Here is a 24,051-nt window from a genome sequence, read left to right as displayed (position 1 = left end):
GTTTGGGTCCTACCCTCTGGAGCAGGAGAAAACAAGCCTGCTCCATCTTCCTTGTGACGGCCCTTTAGATTTTTTGAAGATGACTATCAGATCTCCTCTCAGTCTCCTCTTTATCAAGCTAAACATACCCAATCCATTCTGTTAATAGAATCGTGCGTTTTGTGATTATATACATATTTCCTCTGAACTAAAACCCACTGGATTTTAACATGCCGTACTCCCAGATAAATGGGTCTGAGGACTGCTGCCTCCATGTGTGCTTATCTGCTGGAAAGGAAGTAAAAACAATGAATGGAAGTGAAAACAGTGGACATAGAGAGAACACACACACACACTTACAATTAAATATTTTATCTTCATTGTTCAGTCTCATATTTTTCTAAAACACAAATGGGATTTTATTACAAGAAAAAATGCTTAGGGCGGCATGTACAGTATGTGTATGATCTTTAAAATAGCAGCACACCTGTACTCTTAATGGCAGCATTACAAATGTATGGTTGACTCAAAAGTCATGAATTTACCATCTGGATAAATGGGCCATGCCCTAAGATCATGCACTGAAAAGGTGTGGAATGAAATCTTTTAACTACACCATCCAGCAGCTTTTGCACAGTGTCTGTATGTATGCATATGTCAGTGTGTAAACCAGGAGTGCTATCTAATATTACGTGGTTCTGCAGCATCTGAAGAGACTCAGATTGCCCACTCCTAGACCGGATCAACACTCATGGTTTTTAACGTTAAGGAAGGGTTAAGGAATGCTTTGATCATGTTTGATAATGGTTCTGATAATGCACACATGACGTCCTGCTTTTTACATTCATAATGTGTTATTACCCTGTTTTTTTTATCGCTTAATTGTTATACAGTGGACCCTCCGGATACAAACTTAATTCGTTCCGGGGGTCTGTCTGCACCCCAAAAATTACGTAAATAGAGGCACACTTCTGTGCACATGCGTGGCACGATTGAGTGCTTCTGTGCATGCGCGCTCAGCGAAACCCGAAACACTTCCAGGTTTGCTGTGGCCGTAACCCAAAGATTCTGTATCCAGAGGGATACATAAGTAGAGGTATGACTGTATTGCTACATTTGTAGTATATCTGCTATATGCACAGGTAACAAAAGACATGAAGAGAAGGAGGGATGTTACTGCTGAGCAACGGACTGTAGTTTAAAGGGGATGTGTTTTGTTATGGTTACCTTCTTTGAAGTGCCCTCATTTCGATATTATGACTTGCAGAAATAATTTTTTGAGAAATGCAATTTGAGTGCAGTTTGGTTACAGCTGGGAGGAGGGTTGAGTCGATGGTTCCGTGGATCAGCTACTTGGTAATTCTGAGCAGGGCTGCTGTCTCTCGTTTTCACATCTCACAGTTTGGGCACAACAGGAGGTGACACTGTTAACTGTTACTCTTTTCACTTACTTCTCTCCCCCCCCCCCCAGCTGAACGTAAACATATCATTAGGCAGTTACACTACTCTATATTTAGAGTAGGTTTTTAATGATCTATTAGATAAAACATTGGAGCACAATGGAAATAGCTGAAATGAAATCAGATGACTTGTAAGGATTTGGAATGGCCTCCTTAAAATTCCAAAAGAGTGCTGGTAAGCTCAGCCTTTTAATTTTGCCGTCCCTGGGATGTGTGGCTTTTGGTCTGTGAATTGATGCAATACACGTTAAACAGAAAGAGGGTGTGTGTTCTGTGTTCCTTAGCTGCAACTCCCATTTCAAGAACACAAGCAAATGGTCTCATCTGTGTGAGACGTCCTGATTTATTTGTCTACATGCGGCGCATTGCAATCTGGATTATATAAAGTGAAGTGAGTGGAAAAGTCTTGTGGGTGCTTCTAAATTTCGGTTGCTGGAAACTGCAAGAGAGGAGAGTGCTCTAGGGCTCAGGTCCTGCTGCAGTTTTCCCATAGGCATCTGGTTTGCCAATGTGAGAACAGGATGCTCGGCTAAATGAACCATTTGCCTGTTCCAGAAGGCTCTTCTTAAACTCTTAAAGCTACTACCTTGTGTCAGGGGTTGAAACTAGATGGATTTTTTGGACCCTCATTTTTAAAAAATGTGTTATAGAAATGATGACACAAATAATCATGCTAAGACTCTGGGCGCCAGTGAAAAACTGATAAGTGTGTGTGTGTATACACACTTCATTAAGACACATACACACGTACACATGTGTACACACACTGTAATGGAGGAGTGAAGTATCTGTGGACTTCCAAATGTTGATGGCCTCTTAACTCTCCTCATCCCCAGCATGGCCAATGATCAGGGATGATGGGAGTTGCAGTCTAGCAACATCTGGAGAGCTGCAGGATCTGCACCCCTGTTGTGGTTGTATTTTATATTGACAACCACACTGCAGGCTTCACTCTGGATAATTAAATATATATCTATAGCCAATCTATGTCTTTTTAAATAATAATATGCTTTGTGATGGGGGACGCGGGTGGTGCTGTGGGTTAAACCACAGAGCCTAGGACTTGCCGATCAGAAGCTTGGCGGTTCGTATCCCCGCAACAAGGTGAGCTCCCGTTGCTCGGTCCCAGCTCCTGCCAACCTAGCAGTTCAAAAGCACGTCAAAGTGCAAGTAGATAAATAGGTACCACTCCAGCGGGAAGGTAAAAGGCGATTCTGTGCGCTGCTCTGGTTTGCCAGAAGCGGCTTAGTCATGCTGGCCACATGACCTGGAAGCTGTATGCCAGCTCCCTCAGCCAATAAAGCGAGATGAGCACCGCAACCCCAGAGTCGGTCACGACTGGACCTAATGGTCAGGGGTCCCTTTATCTTTATAGCTAATCTATGTCTTTTTAAATAATAATATGTTTTGTGATGGTTTGATTGTTGCTGTTTTTATGTGCACTTTTATTTGTGAGCAACTTCCAGCAACTCTTATGTAGAGAGGAAAGGCAATAATAGGATAGATGAGATATAAATAGGCTATTTGTGTTTGCCCTTAATTTATAGTAGCCAGTGACAAATGTGGATTTTGCATTGACTTTTTCTGCGCACTCTGCTGCTGATTAGCTTCTCCAGTCTTTATATTCAGTTGACCTATCCAACTCAGCTTTTTGACTTCTAATCTGGCAGTTTTCCCAACCATGTGTTTAATCATATGACTCTGTATATTGGCTAAATTAGTTTCAATTCTGTGTGCTACTTCTTCAGCTGGTGTAAATTGGAACAATTCCATTGAAGTCAGTCAAATAATTATTCCAATTAGCATGCGTCGAATATCTGATGCTTAAAAAAAAAATATCCTTCCACCTACACAAATTATTAGATCATCCTAAGAGAGTTGGGTTGTTTCAATTTTTTTTTACATTATATTTCAAAACAATGCTTGCAATTCTATGTTCCTGAGTGTGTCCCCCTCCCCCACTTCTCTCCATACTTCTATATCTATATATATATATCTATATACTTCTATATCTATATCTATATCTATATAGCTCTGGGTGACAAGGGTATAACTTGGTTAGTTGTTCAAAAGAAGCAAATATCAGTTCCTCCTATTGACTCTTGGTTTTTTCTTGGACATCATTAAGTATACAAGTGAAGCAAACTATCCCACACTGGGAACATCCAGATTCAGGTAGGTGTTGGTCTGATGCAGTCAAAATAAAAAAAATAAATTGTCCATTAGCACCTTAAAGGTAAAGGGACCCCTGACCATTAGGTCCAGTCGTGACTGACTCTGGGGTTGTGGCACTCATCTTGCTTTATTGACCGAGGGAGCCGGCGTTTGTCCGCAGACACCTTCCGGGTCATGTCGCCAGCATGACTAAGCCGCTTCTGGCGAACCAGAGCAGTGCACGGAAACGCCGTTTACCTTCCCGCTGGAGCAGTACCTATTTATCTACTTGCACTTTGACGTGCTTTCGAACTGCTAGGTTGGCAGGAGCAGGGACCGAGCAACGGGAGCTCAACCCATTGCGGGGATTCGAACTGTCGACCTTCTGATCAGCAAGTCCTAGGCTCTGTGGTTTAACCCACAGCACCTTAGAGATCAACTAAGTTTGTTCTGGGTATAAGCTTTCATGTGAAGAAGTGTGCATGCACGCGAAAACTTATAACCAGAACAAACTCAGTTGGTCTCTAAGGTGCTAGTGGACAATTATTTTATTTATGGGAACATCCAGTCACCTTTCAAGGAAGCATGCCTGAGCTGAGTGTCAACCATAAGCATAGCCCAAACCTTGAGCATGGAAAATTTGAACTGAGCATACAGTTGCGGTTTCCTGAGGAGGGGAGGGGTTGTGAGCGGGAGACGATTCCCGCGTCATGCAGGGGGCACTCCGCCCCCTGCTTCAACTCCAGGGCTGGCGCATCACGCCCCTCCCCAGTTGGGCACCCAATAGGGAAGCTCAGCGGGGGCGTGGCTTGCCGCTCAAATGCGGCCGCGCCAGCCATCCCACACACATTTTCTTTGAGTCACCCACCCTCCACTCCCTTTAGATTAGCTTTCCCGAGACTTTGCTATGGACCTCTGGTTGGCCGCCCTGTTTAACCAGGGGGCCTGGTAGGAGTTTTTTCCAATAGGCTAAATTGGCCCGGCCTCTTGGTTTTTTTCGCCTACCTCGTAGCAACCGTCACAACTTTCATGGTATTTGGTGGTTAGGCATTGGAATGTGTTGTTGGTGTTTCGGGGGGCAAGGTGTGGCCATCGCCTTCCCCGACAATTTTGGGTATTCCGCTAAAGGAATCCGGTGGTCGTGGATCCTGTCCGATGCCCGTGTGGAGGGGGGCCATGCCACGACCCTTGGTGACACCAGGAGAGAGCCTATAGTTGTATTAGCATCAACAGGCTCCCCCTACTGGTGGTTAACCCCCCCTCCGTGGTCCATTGCCTAAGCCAATACCTTCTCACATGCTGTAATCAATAAAGTTGTGGCCTTTTCCTTACCTGTTACATACTGTGTCCACGTGTCTTTATTCCCCAAGCGGGGATCGGGTCCTCGAATCACAACCTGAAATTGTTTTTGTATTAGATGAAGAGATTTGGCATTTCAAAGGAACCTCTCGTCACATCCAAAGGCTTCTTTGCCCCAGAAAATATAAATGTGACTACTCTCTTCAAACCCTTCTGTTCATGTTTCTCTTACACCTGATACTTTTATTCCATGGTGAACCCATCTCCACTGTACTTTAAGGATGTGGCTGGCAGGGCATGCCATTTGAAATGGAGAGCTTGCTCAGGCACCCACTTCACTAAGGGCAAAGTTTCACATGAACCAATGCTTTTGCGAGTACAGTGATACCTTGGTTCTCAAACTTAATCCGTTCCAGAACTCCGTTCCAAAACCAAAGCGTTCCAAAACCAAAGCACGCTTTCCCACAGAAAGTAATGCAAAATGGATTAATCCATTCCAGACTTTTAATAACAACCCCCCAAACAGCAATTGAACATGAATTTTACTATCTGACGAGACTATTGATCCATAAAATGAAAGCAATAAGCAATGCACTGCAGTCACACAATCAATCAGTAGCTGAATTGAGTTCCACATAGTCTCTCTCTCTCTCTCTCTCTCTCTCACACACACACAGAGCCACAAAAACGCAAAATAAATAGCAAAAAGAGACAAACCTCAGCGTAACACTCAAAACAGAAGTGTGTCAGTCCAAACGGAAGTGTAACACTCGAATTGCCAGCGTAACACTCCAAACAGGAATGTGGCACTCAAAACAGAAGTGTGGCTCTCAAATCGGAAGTGTAACACTCAAAACGGAGCACGTTCAAATTCTGAAAAAAGTTTGCAACCCGGAACACTGACTTCCGGGTTTGCAGTGTTTATGTTCCAAGTTGTTTGAGAACCAAGGCGTTTGAGCACCAAGGTACCACTGTACAGTATAGGCCCATCAACCTAAGTTAACATTAAAAGGTGTATATATGGGATTCACTGGGCTTTTTTCCAGCTGGAACTCACCAGAGCTCAGTTCCAGCACCTCGCAGGTGGGTGCCATTGCCAGTGTGAGAGAATGAGGGAGGCGTTCAGGGTGAGTTCCAGCACCTCTTTTTCTAGAAAAAAACAGCATTGAGGGTAGTGGTTTGCACAAAAGCTGGAAGCTTGCCCCGACACCTTGCTACATGTAGAGCATGCAAACTGGAGCTGTGTGCAAATCTCCCACAATCTAAAAAGGCTTTTCAGTATCCAGAACTTTAAAAGCACTATTTCCCCTCACACAAATTTCCCTAACTCATATATCATACTACCATTCTCCCAGCCTCAATTCCAAACGGTCCAAATATTTTTAAAGAAATTTTATTTCCTGTTTGCATAACATGATTTCCTTTAATATAGTATTTAAAGAGTCTAATACTTGATGTCCAGGATGTTAAACAAACCTGTGGATACTTGACTAGACCTGGAATTCACCTGAGCTCAGAGTAGAGTCATACCTTGGATCCCGAATACCTCCGTACTCGGACGTTTGGGCTCCCAAACGCCGCAAACCCAGAAGTGAGTGTCCCAGTTTACAAACGTTCTTTGGAACCCGAATATCCTACGGGGCTTCCATGGCTTCCTATTGGCTGCAGGAGCTTTGTATTGTGTTAGTTGATAGCACTGAGCTAAGACAGTCTTGTTTCTCTAAGTCAGGCATAGGCAAACTCGGCCCTCCAAAGGTTTTGGGACTACAACTCCCATCATCCCTAGCTAACAGGACCAGTGGTCAGGGATGATGAGAATTGTAGTCTCAAAACATCTGGAGGGCCAAGTTTGCCTATGCGTGCTCTAAGTCATTGAAAGGACTATGCAGGCAGTGGCTGTGTGGCTCAAGAAATGTGTAACATCCATCTTCTTAGTGTATCTAGTAGGAGTGTGCATTGGTCCTGAGTGTACTCTGAATACAAATGCAAATTGTGCTTTGGGGTACTTTTTCTGAAAACATTTTTCTTTATTTTTTATAACATTTATATACCACTTGATTGTAACCCCCCCCCCAAAAAAACCCTTCAAAATAGCTTACTAAGAACATGATCACATCATTAACAAGGAGGTGGGTTCAAATCGGATCAGTTAAAACTGAAACTCTGATTTGCCCACCATGACATTAAAAAGGAATCTTAAAAAGGCTACTTTCCCCTCCTTACACAAAAGTTTGCGTAAATAAAACCCCTGCGTCCAGTCATGCTTCCCTTTGCGCAGCTCTGTTCAGAAGCTGACCTGGCAGGAGAGCAGAGTAGCAGCGGTCCTGTGTCCGTGTGAGATGAGGGATAAATCAAGTCCAGAGACAGTTCGGTTCTTATCTCTAGAAGCGTTTATTTACAAGCCATAAAACAGTCACACTCCATCGGAACTCGGTGACATTCTCAGCCGTGCTCCAAAAGCACACACGCAGCCTCTGTGCAGAGCGGCTGCTCAGTGAGAAGTGAAAGCAAGTCTGAAAGCAGGCACACGCTGTGACTCACTGCTCTGCGACAAGCTCCTCCTCCTCCTCCTCCTCCCAGATACAGGACACCACGGAGTTCTGACCCTGTCAGTTCCAAACTCCACACCCCCTCTTGTCCTGCATCTGGGGGCAATAGCCAACAATGCTTTCCCCATACACAGACCCTCACAGAACTCCTCGTGCTTCTGGGAGGTCAATGGTTTTGTGAAACCATCAGCGAGGTTCTTGGTTGAGGGACAGTATTTCAGAGCAACTAGCCCCTCATGAACGCTCTGACATACATTTCGGAACCGTATGTCCAAATGTTTGGTCCTCGCCTTGAATTGCCCTGTCTCAGCCAATTTGAGGCATGGTTGATTGTCTTCATGCACCACAACGGGCAGACAATCCTCTCCACAGATTTCCTCGACCAAACACACATAGAACTCCAGTTCTCTGCAAACCTCTGATAGCGCACTGAACTCAGCTTCAGTAGATGAAAGCGCTATGAGACTTTGCTTCCGGGACCTCCACCCAATCACTGAGTCCCCAAACTTCACCACTAGGCCTGACACTGATTTGCGGTCCTCAAGGTTAGCCCAATCCGAATCCACCCAGGCGGTCAGCTTGACATCGCCTTCAGCTGACATCTTGAGGCAAAAGTCTTTGGTATCTTGCAGGTAACGTAGCACCCGCTTAACACCATTCCAGGCCTGCACACTAGGACTTGAAGCTTCCCTACTGAGCAGATTGACAGCAAACGCTATGTCTGGTCTGCTCCACTGTGACAGATACAACAGACTACCCAGAGCTGACTGAAAGAGTTCAGTATTCTCGAACACCACGCGTTCTACTTGCTGACACTCCTTCACGTACCCAGTCTCCATGGGTGATCTGGCACCTGCACAATCAGACATCCTGAACTTCTCAAGCAACTGTTCAATCTTACCTTTCTGGTGAAGCAAAAAGCTTCCATCACTTGCTCTTGTGATCTCTACGCCTAGATAGGACTTGACATCTCCAAGTTGCTTCAGCTTGAACCGCTTTCCAAGCTCCTTAGCAAACTTCTCCACCTGTTCACCTGTCCTTGTCATCAACAAGATGTCATCAACAAACACCTGGGCCACTTGCTGTTGCAAGCCTGAATCTCTAATGTAAAGACAACTGTCTGCAAGAGATCTCTTAAAACCTAGCTCTTCTAAGGCTTCATGTAGGCACATATTCCAATTCCTGGCAGATTGGCGTAATCCATAGATGGATTTGTGCAACCGCCACACGACGCCTGGCTCACTGACTTCGAACCCTGGAGGAGGAAGCATGTACAACTCCTCCTGGAGATCTGAGTTCAGGTAGGCGACATCTACATCAAAATGGTTCACCTTCCAACCTCTCTGTGCTACTATCGCCAAAAGCGTTCTCAAAGTCTCCGCCCTTGAGGTCGGCGAATATACCTCTGTGAAGTGAACTCCCCGTCTCTGTGTGAATCCACGGGCCACTAATCTCGCTTTGTACTGTGGTTCTCCTGCTTCTGTGGGTTTAAGTCGGTAAACCCATCTGCAGCCCACAGCTTGCTGGTTAGCCGGCAGCTGTGTGAGTGAGAACACTCCAAGAGACTCCATTGAGTTCATCTCCTTCTGCATCGCCTCATGCCATTTGCTGGCTTCTTCCCGAGGCAACTTCTGAACATCCTCAAAGGATTCAGGTTCACATCTAGCCACACCAACCCAGACACTCGTGGCTTCATACCTTTCAGGTGGCTTCCCTTTGGTTGATCTTGCTGACCTCCTCAGCGTGAATTCTGGAACTGCGCCTGAATCACCTGGATCAACCCTACTATCTTCTGTGTCAGAAACATCCCCCTCTGACCTGCTGCGCCGTTTAGGGCGAACAGCTGGTCCTGCTGGCGAGGATGATTCACTCCTTAGCTCCGACTTGACAGAGACCTGTGGAGGGGTCCTGGGACTCCCCTTTGGAGAGATACGAAGCCTCTCCCTTGGAGATCCCGGCTCTGGACTCTGTGGCTGTGGACTGTGCACCTCAGCAACAGGTTCAGCCTCGTCCTCTTCCTCATCTGAGTCTAACAGAACATCTGGATTCCCGTGAAGACGCTTCCACCCACTCTGCTCGCAAAACTCAGCACTGCCGCTAATAAGCAGCTTGGACTGGTTGCCAGTAGGGTATGCAAAACGCCACGCCTTTGAACCCGGCTCATAGCCTACAAAGATCATCTTCCTGGATCTTGGCTCACCTTTTCTGCGCATGGCCTTTGGAATGAGAACCCAAGCCGTAGATCCAAAAGTGCGCAGAAAACCCACTTTAGGCTGTTTCCTATGCAGCAGAAAGTACGGTGTGTCTCCTACACTGGAATTGAACACCCTGTTCTGCAGGAAACATGCTGTTTTATAACTCTCAGCCCAAAAGCGCTGTGGCAGACCCGAGTCTGCCAGCATAGCATTCGCTGACTCCTGTAGCGTGCGAAATTTTCTCTCTGCAACCCCATTCTGTTGCGGAGAGTGGGGGGCTGTCAGTCGATGACTGATACCCTTCTGCCTGAAGAACGATTGCAGCGCAGAACCTGTGAACTCCCCCCCCGATCAGATTGAAAGGAAATCACCTTGGTAGAGAACCGTAGCTCTACCGCTGTGATCCAATCCCTGATCAGTGCAGCTGCCTCTGACTTCTGTTGCAGCGCAAAAGTCCAAGAATGCCTAGAAAAATCATCAACCAAAACCAAAACCCACTTAGATCCAGCTAGAGAAGGTGTCTGCATGGGGCCCGACAAATCTGCATGCACAAGTTCAAAGGGTTTACTGGTTCTCCTCTCAGACCTGGGGTATGAGCATGTCGTGACCTTTGATTGCTTACAGGCTTGACAATCTAGGTATTTGTCACATGCTTTGAACCTGCACCCAATGGTGTTGCCTGTGGCCTTCCTCACATATGACCACCCAACGTGCCCAAACCTCCTGTGCCATAAGTGTATACAATCATGGTGTGGTGGGACATTAGCACACTGCCCTTGGGCGTCTTCAATGGACTCTCCACTAGCCCCATTTTCCACCAGCCCCATTTTCCCACCAGTCCCATTTTCAATGGGCATCTCCACGAGGAAGAGCGTGCCTTTCCTCTCGACACTGTAGATCTTCTTCCCATCCCTGTGGAAGGAACACAAATTGTTAGAGAACAGAACATCAAACCCAGCAGCCATAAGAGCTGGCACACTTAAAAGAGATTGGGCAAGCTCGGGGACCACAAAAGCTTCTACCCAATGATCTATAAAAGAACAATATAGAAACCCAGATTCAGTCAGTGGTCTTTGAGACCCATCTGCTAAGGTGACATAACGTCCAGCTTTAAGAGCCTTGCAGTTCCGCAGGAGCTCTCTAGAGGTCACCAGACAATGCGAGGCTCCGGAATCGACCACGAGAGATAAAGAGTGTCTCTGGCTGTTTTCCAAAGATGCCATGCCGTTGCTCACGTTCCCATCGGTTGCCATGGCCACAGCCTCTCCCCGGCTAAGGCTCTTGCCTTTTCTCAGAGACGCCATCGCAGCTGTGAGGTGATAAGACGCCTTGTCTTTGTTTTTCTCCTGGCCTGCTGCTTTCCCACGTCTTTGCTGGGAACTGGCCTTGGGAACCTGCTTTGTTGACATTCCACGCCGGCCGGTGTCCTTGGCGCCACCCTGCGCCTCTAGCGGACAATTGCGAACCAGATGTGTATTGCTACCACACCGATAGCAGCTCTTGGAAACAAAGGCTCTTACACAGTCCTCGCCACTCCTGGCTGCTGCCCCCTCACTCCTTCTTGGGGTGCAGCCTGTGCCCTCTTCCACAGCTCTCAGCTGCTCTCTAGCACACAGACGTGTCGAAGCAGAGAAACAGCTTCCCGGAACAGTCCCAGCCCCCTCTGGGCTTGGTGCTCTCTCTGGGCGTCCTCTAGCCCCCTCTGGTCTGGCTCCCACTCCGGCCTGAGGCTTGCTCCCTTGGCCCTCGGCTTCCTCCCGGCCCTTGGCTCCTGCTGAGCTTTCGCACAGACTCCTCAGCACCTGCCACGCGGCCTGAGCCGATTTAACGCCCTCCAGGTGGGGCAACAGCAAAGCGTCCACACTTGCTTTCAAGATGCAGAGCTCTCTCTGCTCTCTCCCACTCAGCAGAGCATCAGCATGCATGGGTGGGGCCGGCTCCTTCTGGACTGGACTCCAGAGCCCTGTGGCCACAAACCACCCCCTTGCTCTTCTTGACCAGGCCTCCCAGTTGGCCCCATTCAGTCTCTCACCGGGGTAGCTCTCATGGCCTTGCTGTTCCTGAGCAGCAGCCATCTTCCTCCCCCCGGGGCTTCAGCGTACTCACAAGTTTGCCAACAAGCTGGACCTCTGAAGCAGCCGCCCGTCTTGGCCTTTGGCTCCTCTCTCCAGCATCTCCCTCTGCCCTGGCAGGAGATCACCGCAACTCAACGCTGGCAGCCTTCTCCCTTCTCACACTTGTCAGGAAACACGAAACCGCCATAACCTTTGCATAAATAAAACCCCTGCGTCCAGTCACGCTTCCCTTTGCGCAGCTCTGTTCAGAAGCTGACCTGGCAGGAGAGCAGAGTAGCAGCGGTCCTGTGTCCGTGTGAGATGAGGGATAAATCAAGTCCAGAGACAGTTCGGTTCTTATCTCTAGAAGCGTTTATTTACAAGCCATAAAACAGTCACACTCCATCGGAACTCGGTGACATTCTCAGCCGTGCTCCAAAAGCACACACGCAGCCTCTGTGCAGAGCGGCTGCTCAGTGAGAAGTGAAAGCAAGTCTGAAAGCAGGCACACGCTGTGACTCACTGCTCTGCGACAAGCTCCTCCTCCTCCTCCTCCTCCCAGATACAGGACACCACGGAGTTCTGACCCTGTCAGTTCCAAACTCCACAAAAAGTGGATGAAATTTGCAGGTAAACCTCCGTAGTGGACAGAGCCTGTCAAATTGAAGGCAGATCTATTAGGAGATTTCATTCATTTATGTGAAAAGGAGGGAAAGTAGCTGTTGTTTTGCTCCTATGTTATAGTCAAAGAAGTTTTGGTTTTAACTGATCCAGTTTGGAGCAAATGATGAATCAGAATGGCAACAGAGCAGATTCAAAACAAGACTGAGCTGCTTCCAAATGCTACAGATGTAAGGTGAATCTTGTGACTGCTTGCACACCCCAATATTTGGGGAATGCCCAGGCTCATCTGTTTATGCTGGCAAGGGTGAGGGTTGCAGGAACAAAGAGAGCATTGTAGGCTAAATCACACTCTAAGTTTCTAGACAACTTCAGTGATGATCCCTGAACAGAACTGGCACTTTTTCCTAGATGGAAATATTGCCATACTGTTGAATAATGAATTCTGCATCACATTACTGCTGCTGCTGTTGCTGCCATCTTCAGCAATATGTTGTCTACAGAAGGGTACTTTCGCAACTCTTTTTATACTGATTTCTGTTTATTATTAGCTCTTCTTTTCTGGACAGTTGACATGCATGTTTGAATGAGGGGAAATGGTAACAGAATGGTTGCACGCCTGGGATACTTCACTAGTAAGTGGAACTTTTATGAAGTCCAGTATCTTGAAAGATACACTGATTTTACAGTATGGTGAGCTAATTTTTTAACAAGGGGGTGGTGGCTTTGGGGTGGCAAGTAAACTCTACTTGCCAAAGAACAATTTGGAGCACACTTTAAGGTCTCAATTGCTATTTTGCAGCTGAATCTATACTTGCCGCACACCTGATGTTATATATGATATCAGGTGGGGAAAGTAGGTGGCCATCGTTGGTGGCCAAATTGCAAGCATAGAAGCCCCCCACTGCTTTATAGGGAAGGATTCCTTTATGAGTCCCATCAGGGCTAGGACTTCCACTTCTGCAACCAAGTTTCCTCCCTTGCCATGCCAGTGTGCATTTAATGTTCAAAGATCTTTCTCTCGCACAAGATGATTTTTAAAAACCAAATCTTTGATAAAAGCTTCTAAGATGTGCTTGGTGTTTGATTATCATATCTGATAATACAATTCTGTGATAATATTAGTCATGGCATGTGGGACGGGGGTGTCCAAGGCTTAAAGCTAGAATGGGAAATAACTTGCCTATAAGATGAACTGGATGGGACTCAGCTGAATAAATGCTTCAGTGATTCCTGGATTCATAGGAGAGTGCAAAATGAGCCAGGTCTTGCTGAGACCTTGAACACAACCGTCGAGCATTACCTTCTCCATGCATTTCAGAAATGACTTGGGGAATCCGTGTTAATCAGCTTAATGCCACTGTAAACGTTTTGGGGCATCCCTGCTGTAAAATTGCCAGGTGTTGTCGATTTTCTTTTTTAAAAAATCAGCCACCACAAATGCAACATTTACCAGAGAAGGGGAAACAGTATGTGTGAGCAGCTTCAGAAAACTGAAAAGCATGCACTCTGTTGTTTTTAAGTGCAAGAAACTATTCGTGAGGTTGACCAAAAGCTTTGGTTCCAAGGCAGTTATGTGTCTGCTCCGACTTCCAGTAGTAGAGCATCTCCTTGGCATGTAAAATATCACAGGTTTAATGAGTGCCATCTCCAGGCAGGGCTGGGAGAGATCCTGTCTGAAACCCTGAAAAGCAGCTCTCAGTGTGTGCAGACAGTATTGAGCTATATGGATCAATGGCTGCCTTATATTCAATATAAGGCAGTTTTCCTATGTTCCTCTACCAGACAAAACATATATGAAAAATCTCATCTTGGAAATGCAGAGGAACATGGAGATGGTCCAGTCAGTGATAGTTCAGAATAGAACACCTCTGGTATCATACATGAAAGAGCTCACAGGTGAGATCTATTTGGATGCCATCATTAGTTACTTTTAGAGTTGACACAGCTTTTCTCACCTTTTGAACATTTTCTTGAGTGTTGAAAAATGCTTCCTTTGTTCCCTGCATTGTGAACATATTGGGAATGTTTGGATAATTATCTCCTCTGTCTCATTTTTATTCATTACCATTGCTGTCCTCAGCTTGACTTGTCCCCATCACCATTTAATTGGATTGATTGTAGCTAGCAACTCAACTTGATGCCACAAGGCTGCATCTAATGTGAAGATGTCATAGATGCCTAGAAACAAAATCATGTAGGCCATTACAGTCAATAGGATTATAGAGGGATATAAGGTAAATGAGTCTAGTGAGAGTGGAGAAAACCCCAATTCCAGTCCACCTTGGTAAAGGTAAAGGACCCCTGGATGGTAAAGTTCAGTCAAACTTGACTATGGGGTATGTTGAGGAAGCCGGCATTTTTCCACATACAGTTTTCCAGGTCATGTAGCCAGCATGATTAAACCACTTTGGGTTCAACGTGACACCGTGACGGAAGCCAGAGCGCACCAAAATGCTGTTTACCTTCCTGCCTCAGCGGTACCTATTTATCTGCCTGCACTGGTGTGCTTTTAAACTGCTAGGTTGGCAGGAGCTGTGGCAGAGCAATGGGAGCTCACCCCGTCGCGGGGATTCAAACCGCCGACCTTCTGATTGGCAAGCCCAAGAGGTTCAGTGGTTTAGACCACAGCGCCACCTGCTCCCTGGGCATCCACCTTGACACCTAATTGACAGCAAGGCTAATTCTATCATACAGGAACTCAAGCAATGGCTGATGGTGCCTAATATTGGTCTTGGGTTGGGTTGTTTTTGGTTGGTTTTTTTGCATGTTCCTGTGGAATGCACATAGTTGCCATTTCACCAATGAGCCTATCTCCACTTCACATGAATTTTCAATGTCATACCACTGTGGTCCTCCTATTAAAAAATAGCAAGACAGTCTCCCACTTTGGGTGCTTGGTATTGTTTTTCAAGGAGATCAGACATGATGATGATGATTTAATTAATTCATTAATTAAATGGATTTCTAGCCTGATTTTTAGGTTGTATGTAAGGACTGTCATTGAAGGCTGGCTAACCCTTTGGAGGCTATCTTCCAATGTATGTGTCTGACAAGTGCATGGCCAATGTGACTGATACATGTTGTCCTCTGTGAGTGCAACACACCCGCTCACTCACCACATTCAGACCACAATGTCCCTACACATTCAGCCAGTTAGACACACACACACACAGAACTCTCCCGACCCTTCTATCCCACCACAGTGCTGTGAGAGGAGGAGATGTCCCTTTTGTCCCAGCACTGCGTTAAGGAGACCAAATGTTGTGGTTTTTCTTCCTGTTGTGTTGGCCTTTCCAACACTTCCAGTATTAAAAATAAAGAACAGTAAAAGATGACTATTCCACATGATCTTGTGGAAACCTTATAATAAATAAGCTGTGGAATTAACACAATGGAAAGCAAGTCCTGCTGTCTAACAAAGGCACATGTGAGGCATTACCAAAGAGTAGGATGCATTGTCCGACTCTTCATGACCCCATGGACCAGAGCACGCCAGGAACTCCTGCCCTCCACTGCCTCCCGCAGCCTGGCCAAACTCATACTCCGCTCTTCCTCAGTAGCTTGTTGGACGCCTTCCGACCTGAGGGGCTCATCTTCCAGCGTTATAACTTTTATATGCGTGTTGTCTTTGTCCATGGAGTTTTCTTGGCAGGGATACTGGAGTGGCTTGCCGGTTCCTGCTCCAGGTGGATCACGTTTGGTCAAAACCCTCCACTATGACCTGTCCATCTTGGGTGGCCCTGCACGGCGTAGCTCATAGCTTTTCTGAGTTATTCAAGCCCCTTCGCCACGGCAAGGCAGTGATGCATGAAGGGGGTCACAAAGAGTCGGACACAACTAAACAACAACAGGATGCATTGTACTCAGATTTTGTGAGCATGGCTTTTGTACCCAATTTCTTGGGAAACGGATTAGCTGTGAAAATTGGTTTGAATGGCCAGTGACTCATTGTGTGGGTGGTCAGGTATTTCAGTTCTATCTTCTGGGTGCCCCTAAACCTTTTGGTTAGCAGAAGTAGGAGGTAAATGGCAGTGAATAGAAGTCTCTATAATTGTTTTGTGGATTTCCATATATGCCTCCATAGCATCTGGTACCAGATTTTATCGGGAACGATACTGACTGAATGGACGATTGGCCTACCTCACTATGGCCATTCTGATGTTCTCATTCTATATTTGCCCCTCCTTCTCCCTACCATTTGCTTTTGACATGGGATCGATTTGCTCATTTGAAAGTCAGCTTTGCAGTTGAGGACCTAAAAGGCAAATTATGTTAACTATAGTTTTAAAATCTGGATGAAGCAAATCCACTTGTCATTATAGAAAATAGAAATCTCCCGAACTGCCCTAAAGTAACTCAGGCAGGAAGCATTCGCCAGCTTGCAAATTCTATTGATACATCCGCTTTACTACTTTCTATCCATCTGCCAAACCCACCTGCTTTTCAGATGGGTTATTTGCAATCTCTGTTAATGAGAAGCTACCATCTAATTCTTCCCTCCCCGCGCAACTTTTCCTGGGATTTTATATTGTTACTAAAAAAGAAGAAATGTTATGATGTATATTAGTAAGTCATGCTGTGTTAGTCTGAATTACACAGCAAGCAAAATGCTGTATAAACTAATGTGCCAAAGAGTGTATTTCCATATATCTGCTATGGGTTGAAATGGGAAACATTTCGTCCAATGCGAGAAGCCAAATTAAATAAGTTCCTGCTAAAACATAATCAAATCTATTTTTATTAGGCACCTCAAACACAAGTAAAGTAAGTTGCACTGTGAGGAGATGCGAGAGCCTTGCCATGCTTAGGCAACTGTGTGGCGTTTTGGAAGAAGACTTTCTTGTGTTATCTGTAGTAAGAATGACACAAATAAAACTGAGGAGCTTCAGTTAAATTCCACGCAGGACATGGATCTGTGTAAAATGCAGCCTCCATTGATACTTTACCCAGGTAGAGCTAGAAAGGTTTCCCAAACACAGAGGGACTCAAAAGGACATCTTTTTCAAGGCAGCCAGTGCTCAAAAGCATGGTTCTAAAGAAATTCCACTTGCCTTCTACTGCGGGTGGCATGGTGGCATGCTGCTGTCCCACCAGTTTCACAAGTTGTGTGCCTGACTGAAGGCCTCTCCTGGTGTCTGGGGAATCTGCCAGATGCCTAATTTGGTCAATAGCATCTGGGTCGAAGGGTGAGCTCACTCATGAGCAAACCTGACTGATTCCCTCAAGGACTTCCTTCAGGTCCACTCCTGGAATTTTTAAAGGGTGCCAACCATATAGACAGCACCTCGAGATCTTGTGGATCTTTCACCAGCTCCCCCTGTATTTAAACTGTCATCCATCATGAGGTGAAATGGAATATTGACCTTACTATGGAACATTATTGGTTGCTGTATTTAGGGCCAGGGACAATTTTGTCCTTCAGCCTGGTTTTTTTGCCTCCCTCAAAGCAACTGTGGATAAGGCATTGGGTAAAGTCTTGTAAGCCTTGGCCTGTCCCTTCAAGGGAATGGGGTATCCTGTTAAAGGGATCCTTGAGGAGATGCTCCTATCTGGATGCCCACTTGGGGCTGGGGCCATAACTCTCCTCTCAGGTGAACTTGGTTTGGAGTTCGTACTTGTCAGGGATGTCTAAGTGGTCGATCGCAAAAGAGCACCCGGCCCCGGCCCCTTGCCCTGTCCTCCAATTGCACATGATCGCTAGAACAGAAGACAGAGTTTTCGCTGTGAGGTTGATTGTATCCTTAGCGATCTTTTGGTGAGCGACTTTTTCCCTTCCTCAGGGTAAAATAAAAGTGCTTTCTCGAAGAGAACAAATATGTTTCTGATCAGCATTTTTGTCTCCCCTCCCTGAAAAAAAAAGCTTAACAACTTTGACCTGCACCCCAGAAAAAAAAGGGATAGATCACTGCCAGTTTTTTATTCTGTGAGTAGATTGCAGTCTCTTGGGAGTTGGATGGCCCTAGTGTATGTCCTAGGTCTCCCCAACCATCAAATTCGACCCCATGGGGAATTAATTGACCAGCAGGTGAGCTGGTTGATACGGGTTATGCCCGGCACCTAAGCCAAAGCCACTTACGTCTGTAATCAATAAAGTTGTTGCCTAATTTGCACCCAAACAAGTTTGTAATGTGTGGTCATTTCATTCATGTTGTGGGGAGGCGGGTCACAGTGCCTGGATGCTCAATGGACAACTTCACTGGACTATTACACATTCACATCATTGACACTGCACACTATTTGAAATAGCCCCCTCTCCAAATTACCTGAGTTGTCCATTTCTTAAGAACCATGGTTTTGAGCAATGCCTGCCTTGAAAAATATATCCTTTCTAGTCCATGTGTATTTTGGAGACCTTGTTTCTGAGCAATGCAATGCAAAAGCAAAGAAACAAAGGAGTGCCATTTTACAGTTTCATTGAGAGCTCATTACAAATATGTACGGGTGACTTCACCTAATTACTGTTGTTTGAGTAAATCCACCAGTAAAATATGCAATAAATAATGAAAAAGAGGTCATTATTCATTGTCCCCAGACATTCTGTTTCTTTTTGTAGAAAAGCCAATGACAGATCCTGAGAATATTTTTGACATTACTTTTGTTTTTTTTTTTTTTTAATATTTTTATTTTTCCATATAAACACAATACAACAAACATAAACATACAAAAACAAAAACAAAACAAAAAACATGTATCATTTCATATCCTAATTTCATATCCTATCTTCCCCGACTTCCTCATGCTTCCCCTTTCTGTATTCCAAATTCTTATCGATTGTTCAGCAAATCTTCCCTTATTTTAATTTAAATTTAGACTATTCTTCCTTATTTTCCTTGTCTTAACCATTGCTAATAGTAACCATTTACTTTCCAGTCCAACATCATTCTAACTTTCATTAACTTTATGATATTTCTTTAAATAGTCCTTGAATTTTTTCCATTCTTCTTGCGCTGCTTCTCTTCCCTGGTTTCGGATTTATTTTTGACATTACTTTTGATTCATGCTTGGCACAATCTTTTTTTTTTAAAAAAAACAATCCCTCTTTTGGACTGTGAGCATTAAAGAGCAACACTTAGCAACTAAAGAATAATACGGTACATATATTTTTTTAATGGGTGTAAAAGTTTCTTTTAGACTACAGTTCTCTCAGTCCTTACATGGTGGTCCATTGAACACAGTGGATTTACTTCTAGGTAAACATGAATAGGATTAATCTGATTAATTTCTTAAATCTGTATAAAAAGTTGTATTTCAATAAGCCACAGAATGCACATTTAGATGCATATATTGTATCAAAGTGCACATTTCTGAACTGTGTTGTCCTGAAATATGCACTGTATTGCAAAATTCAGAGAAGTGCGAAATCTGAAGGGAAATTATGCTCAAGTCCATGTATTAGGCTCAGAGGATTGAATGGGGTGAGTTTGCTTTAAAATGTGGATCAGACAAAATTATCCTGCATTCCTACTTATCTTTGAGCAAATATGCGTAGGGCCAGACTTTTTGTGCAAGGCACTGCTTGGTTCAGTTTAATTACCATGCTACTATTAGGAGTGGAAGAAAATGTACCAGTGGATTTTGTTTTCCTTTTTTTAAAAAAGTTTTCAAAATGAAATCTCATACAGCTGGGGTATGTGTTTGTGTATAAATGGGGGATTCCGAAGAAAGAGGGGGAGTTAGGGCTTTGGGTTTGTTATAGGGACTTACTGTCACAGAAGCATGTATAGCAACCGGCAGGGCTTTTTTTGCCTCTCGGAACTTGCCGGAACTCAGTTCTGGCACCTTTCAGGTAGGCGCCATTGTCATTGCAGTGGTACCTCGGGTTACAAACGCTTCTGGTTACAAACACTTCGGTTACAGACTCCACTAACCAGGAAGTAGTACTTTGGGTTAAGAGTTTTACCTCAGGGTGAGAACAGAAATCATGCAGCGGCGGCGGCACAGCAGCAGTGGGAGGCCCCATTAGCTAAAGTGGTACCTCAGGTTAAGAACGGTTTCAGGTTAAGAACGGACCTCTGGAACAAATTAAGTTCGTAACCCGAGGTACCACTGTATAAGATAACAAGGGAGAAATTCATGGTGAGTTCTGGAACTCCCCCCCCCCCCCGAAAAATAGCACTGGTAACAGGTTTTGTGGATACTAGACTGAGGCAGATGGGTGGTTCAGAGTTAGTCCAAGCCTAGAAGCTGGGGAAATCATTCAAATTTTCATTGCGGGGCAAAGAGATTTCAGTAGGCACTGCAAGATTTACAGCAAGATCGAAAGACAAAGCTATCACACCCACACAAAGCCAATGAAGTCTAAGAACATTTATCTCCCTCCCCACCTCTCTCATAATGAACAGAGATAGCCATCATGGTGCCCTCCAGACATTTTGGAGTACAATTCCCATTATCCCATTCTGGCTGGGACTGAAGGGTTCTTGTAGTCTGAAGCATCTGGAGGGCACTGTGTTGGGCACCCAAAAACTAGAGGTAAGTTGCCTCTGAAGAATAATCACATGCACTTTAAAATATAGGAATGTGGTAGCTTTTCACCACCATGTTCCCCAAGAGATATCTTTCTCTTTTGCTCTTACCAAATCTTAATTGTATCCTCGGCCTGAGGAACCATTTTATACCTAAACTATGAAAATTAGAGCAGCAACTGAGGAGTCTTTTTAATTGAAACAACAAATTTTTATTTTTTTTATTTTTTAAACTTCCTTTTTCTTCCAGGAGAACTGAAATATACTTTTAAACATTTTCTCTTCTTTCAGGGACATTATCTTTTAGAATAGCCCCCCCGAAACAAACCTGGTAACTACGGTATTGTTTTATTGATTTTTTAAATATATATATAAAAGCTCTTTTATTTTAATAACTTGCTAAGGAAAACAAAAACAAAATAAACACTATAAAAGACAATATGAAAACCAGGAGGGAATTGGGAAAGTAGCTTGTTATCTAAAAAGTCATTTTGTCGCCCCCCCTTCTTTAATTTAAACTGCCTGTACAAAACATATATTAATTTTAAATTACCGATTTGAGATAGCATTAGTGGAACAGTTTTATTATATTTCTTTGTTATCCTTCTGACTTCAACTCTGGCTCAGAAATGCAATTAATTCTGCAACTTGCGCTCACTGGCGGGTGCCATTCAAGCTGCGGCTGCTTATGGGGTAGTTAAAAGGATAAAATCAAGTAGTCATTCTACTAATCCCTTTACAAGGAAACAGCTTTCTGCATAAAAAGTAGAACTTATGTGGTCATTAGCAGATGCTACATCAAGCAACCCAAAATATACACATTTAAATTCTTAAGCACAATCTATGAACGCCACACAGATGGTTTCCAAGAAACTGTACCTAAATTGATTACGATAAAAATGATCTGCTGCAATTGTTTCTGTCAAAAGGGAGAACAGAATTTGTCCCAATGTGTCGCTCTGCCCACTCACGCAGAGAACCCAGCTGCTGGGACAGATGTTGCTCTAAGCACTTTATTTTAGGGTCATTAAAATGGTTACAGGGGTTAGTCATTCATTGTTTTATAAATTGTGCTTACTAGCTGAGCTCAACAGACGCTCGGCAAAAAGTTCCTTTGTAGCTGATCAGAAAAAAGTTGCGCTTCAGATCCCTGTCTCGCGCAAGCGTGGTGTCTGCATGTGTGCGCGCGTGTGTGTTTTAAAGTTGCCAGTGGTGATATGCATAAAATAAGGTCAAAAATGATGTACAGTGGTACCTCAGGATACATACGCTTCAGGTTACAGACTCCGCTAACCCAAAAATAGTGCTTCAGGTTAAGAACTTTGCTTCAGGATGAGAACAGAAATTGTGCTCCGGCAGCACGGCAGCAGCAGGAGTCCCCATTAGCTAAAGTGGTGCTTCAGGTTAAGAACAGTTTCAGGTTAAGAACAGACCTCCGGAACGAATTAAGTACTTAACCTGAGGTACCACTGTACTTCGTTAATTGTTAAGCTTAGTTTATTTGAGATTGCGTTGTTTTTTTCAGGGGGGGTAGGCACCACCACATCCCAAAACTGACGAACCTCACTTTGTTAGGATGTATGTGGACCACAGATAAAAGCTGTATTTCAAAGTCTTTGTCTTTTGGCTAGAAATAGTATTCCTTTATTCATTACCAGCCTATTTGAAGCACTCCTGAACAATCTGGTCTACAAGAGATTAGGAGTCAAAATGGTCAGGCAGCCGAGGCTTAAGATTGGTCGATTACAACAGAGCAAAATGGGTTCAGGTACCTTCACGCTCCCTTTGAAACAACCATGTGTTGGCAGGTTATGTTGTGTGCACCAGGCTTCCCTCAGAAATATTTGGCTAAAGTCTTTCATCGCTGGCAGGTTCTGTGCTTTTCCACAGTTTATCTAATTAAAAAATAGACTTTGCCTGGTGCACTTATTGTTGAAGCGCTTAGTATGCCTATGAGAAGCGGAAGCGTAACAAGATGGAGGTTAGAGGAGAAAGTGTTGGATCCAAACTAAGTTAACGGAGTGAGATTTCAATGATGGGATTTCAGTGGAATGAAGTTCAACCAACTGTGTGCCAGGCTGGGAAGCTTTCGATGGCCCTGCCAGCCTCAACCTATGGAGTGACACTGCTCTGCCAGTATGGAGCTCCCCAGTCTGTCTGATGAATGTGTGGGCAGGTGAAAGTACCACCATTGGTGGTAGCCCATGGAGAGACCCATAGGGGGATGTTCTGGAGTGGGCTGGATTCTGAGCAGGTGCAGCTGCCATCACCAGACCATATTGGCTCAACCACTGCACCCGCTCCAGGCTGGCAGAGCAATTTCCCTGCACCTTCAGCCCCAACTGGCATGAGCAATGGTGCTGTGAATGTGGTGGCAGTTCTTTCACTCTGCCATGCCCAGCCATAGGCTGGAACATCTAGCCCATCTGGATCCAACCTATTCTTTTTAATAGCGCCAACCTGTGAAAAATCTACTTACAGAATCCTCAGAATTTTGTGATGCAATGCTGGAAAGTACTGCTTCAAGCAGAACTGTGTTTGAAGGATGCCCTGAGGTGGTTTTTATTTTATTTTTTTATTTAGAAAACCCTTAACAATTGTTGTTTGTATCTGGAACTCTCAAGAGACAATGAAGTGCGAGGTTGATGCTGAAAAATCATTGCTTTGACAATGGTGACCTTTGCTTCCTCTAGTACACTGGCATTAGTTCGCCTGTCTTCCCGAGTGTAAAAAATAATTCGGAGACACCATTGATGGAATCTTTCAAGGAGTTGGAGATGGCATTTATTATTTATAATAAATAAATAAATAATAGAATAGAATAGAATTTCAGAGGCAAGGCTAGCAGAATATGCTTCTCCCTCACAGGTTAGTCTGTCTTCACCCCATGGCTTTGTGAATATGAACCTTCACAAATGAGAACTGAACTGAAGTGGAAACTGGGCTTAGCGTCTCTAAATACCACTGTCTGGAAGATGTCAGCAGCCCCCGGCTCATTGCCCAGGAAAGTTTAAAGACAAGGGAAAGTTTCTTACAGCCCTTTTTATTTCAAACTTTACAGAGAGAGGCAGTAGAAACCAGACTCTTGGATAATGGCTTTGTCCTGAGTGAATCTCCACCCCCCCCTTTTCTCCCACTTCCTCGTTCATCATCTTCATCACCTCCTCTATGGGTGTTATTAAGTGCCTTATGTCTTTGAGCTCTTTGCTCTCCTACTTTTAAGGCCTGCCGGGTTCTGGGAGATGGTGGGTCTGGAATGCTTTCTGGTGACA

At 44.7% G+C, this 24,051-nt stretch overlaps 1 long non-coding RNA gene across 3 annotated transcripts in view; it reads left to right on the top strand.

The window, feature by feature from the left end:
* Positions 1-12,754: 12,754 nt before the first annotated feature.
* The window catches only part of LOC310759851, a 144,156-nt gene continuing 132,859 nt past the window's right edge, over positions 12,755-24,051 (top strand). For all 3 annotated transcript variants that reach the window (XR_014546567.1, XR_014546568.1, XR_014546569.1), the window contains exon 1: positions 12,755-12,946. This is a non-coding gene — a long non-coding RNA (uncharacterized lncRNA). The remainder of the gene's footprint in view (positions 12,947-24,051) is intronic.

Source organism: Podarcis filfolensis (genome assembly GCF_964270895.1).
Source record: "Podarcis filfolensis genome assembly, chromosome: 3".
In the NCBI taxonomy this organism is placed as follows: Eukaryota; Metazoa; Chordata; class Lepidosauria; order Squamata; family Lacertidae; genus Podarcis; species Podarcis filfolensis.
The sequence above is the reverse complement of the archived record's forward strand: the minus strand, read 5'-3'. Positions and strand labels throughout refer to the sequence as shown.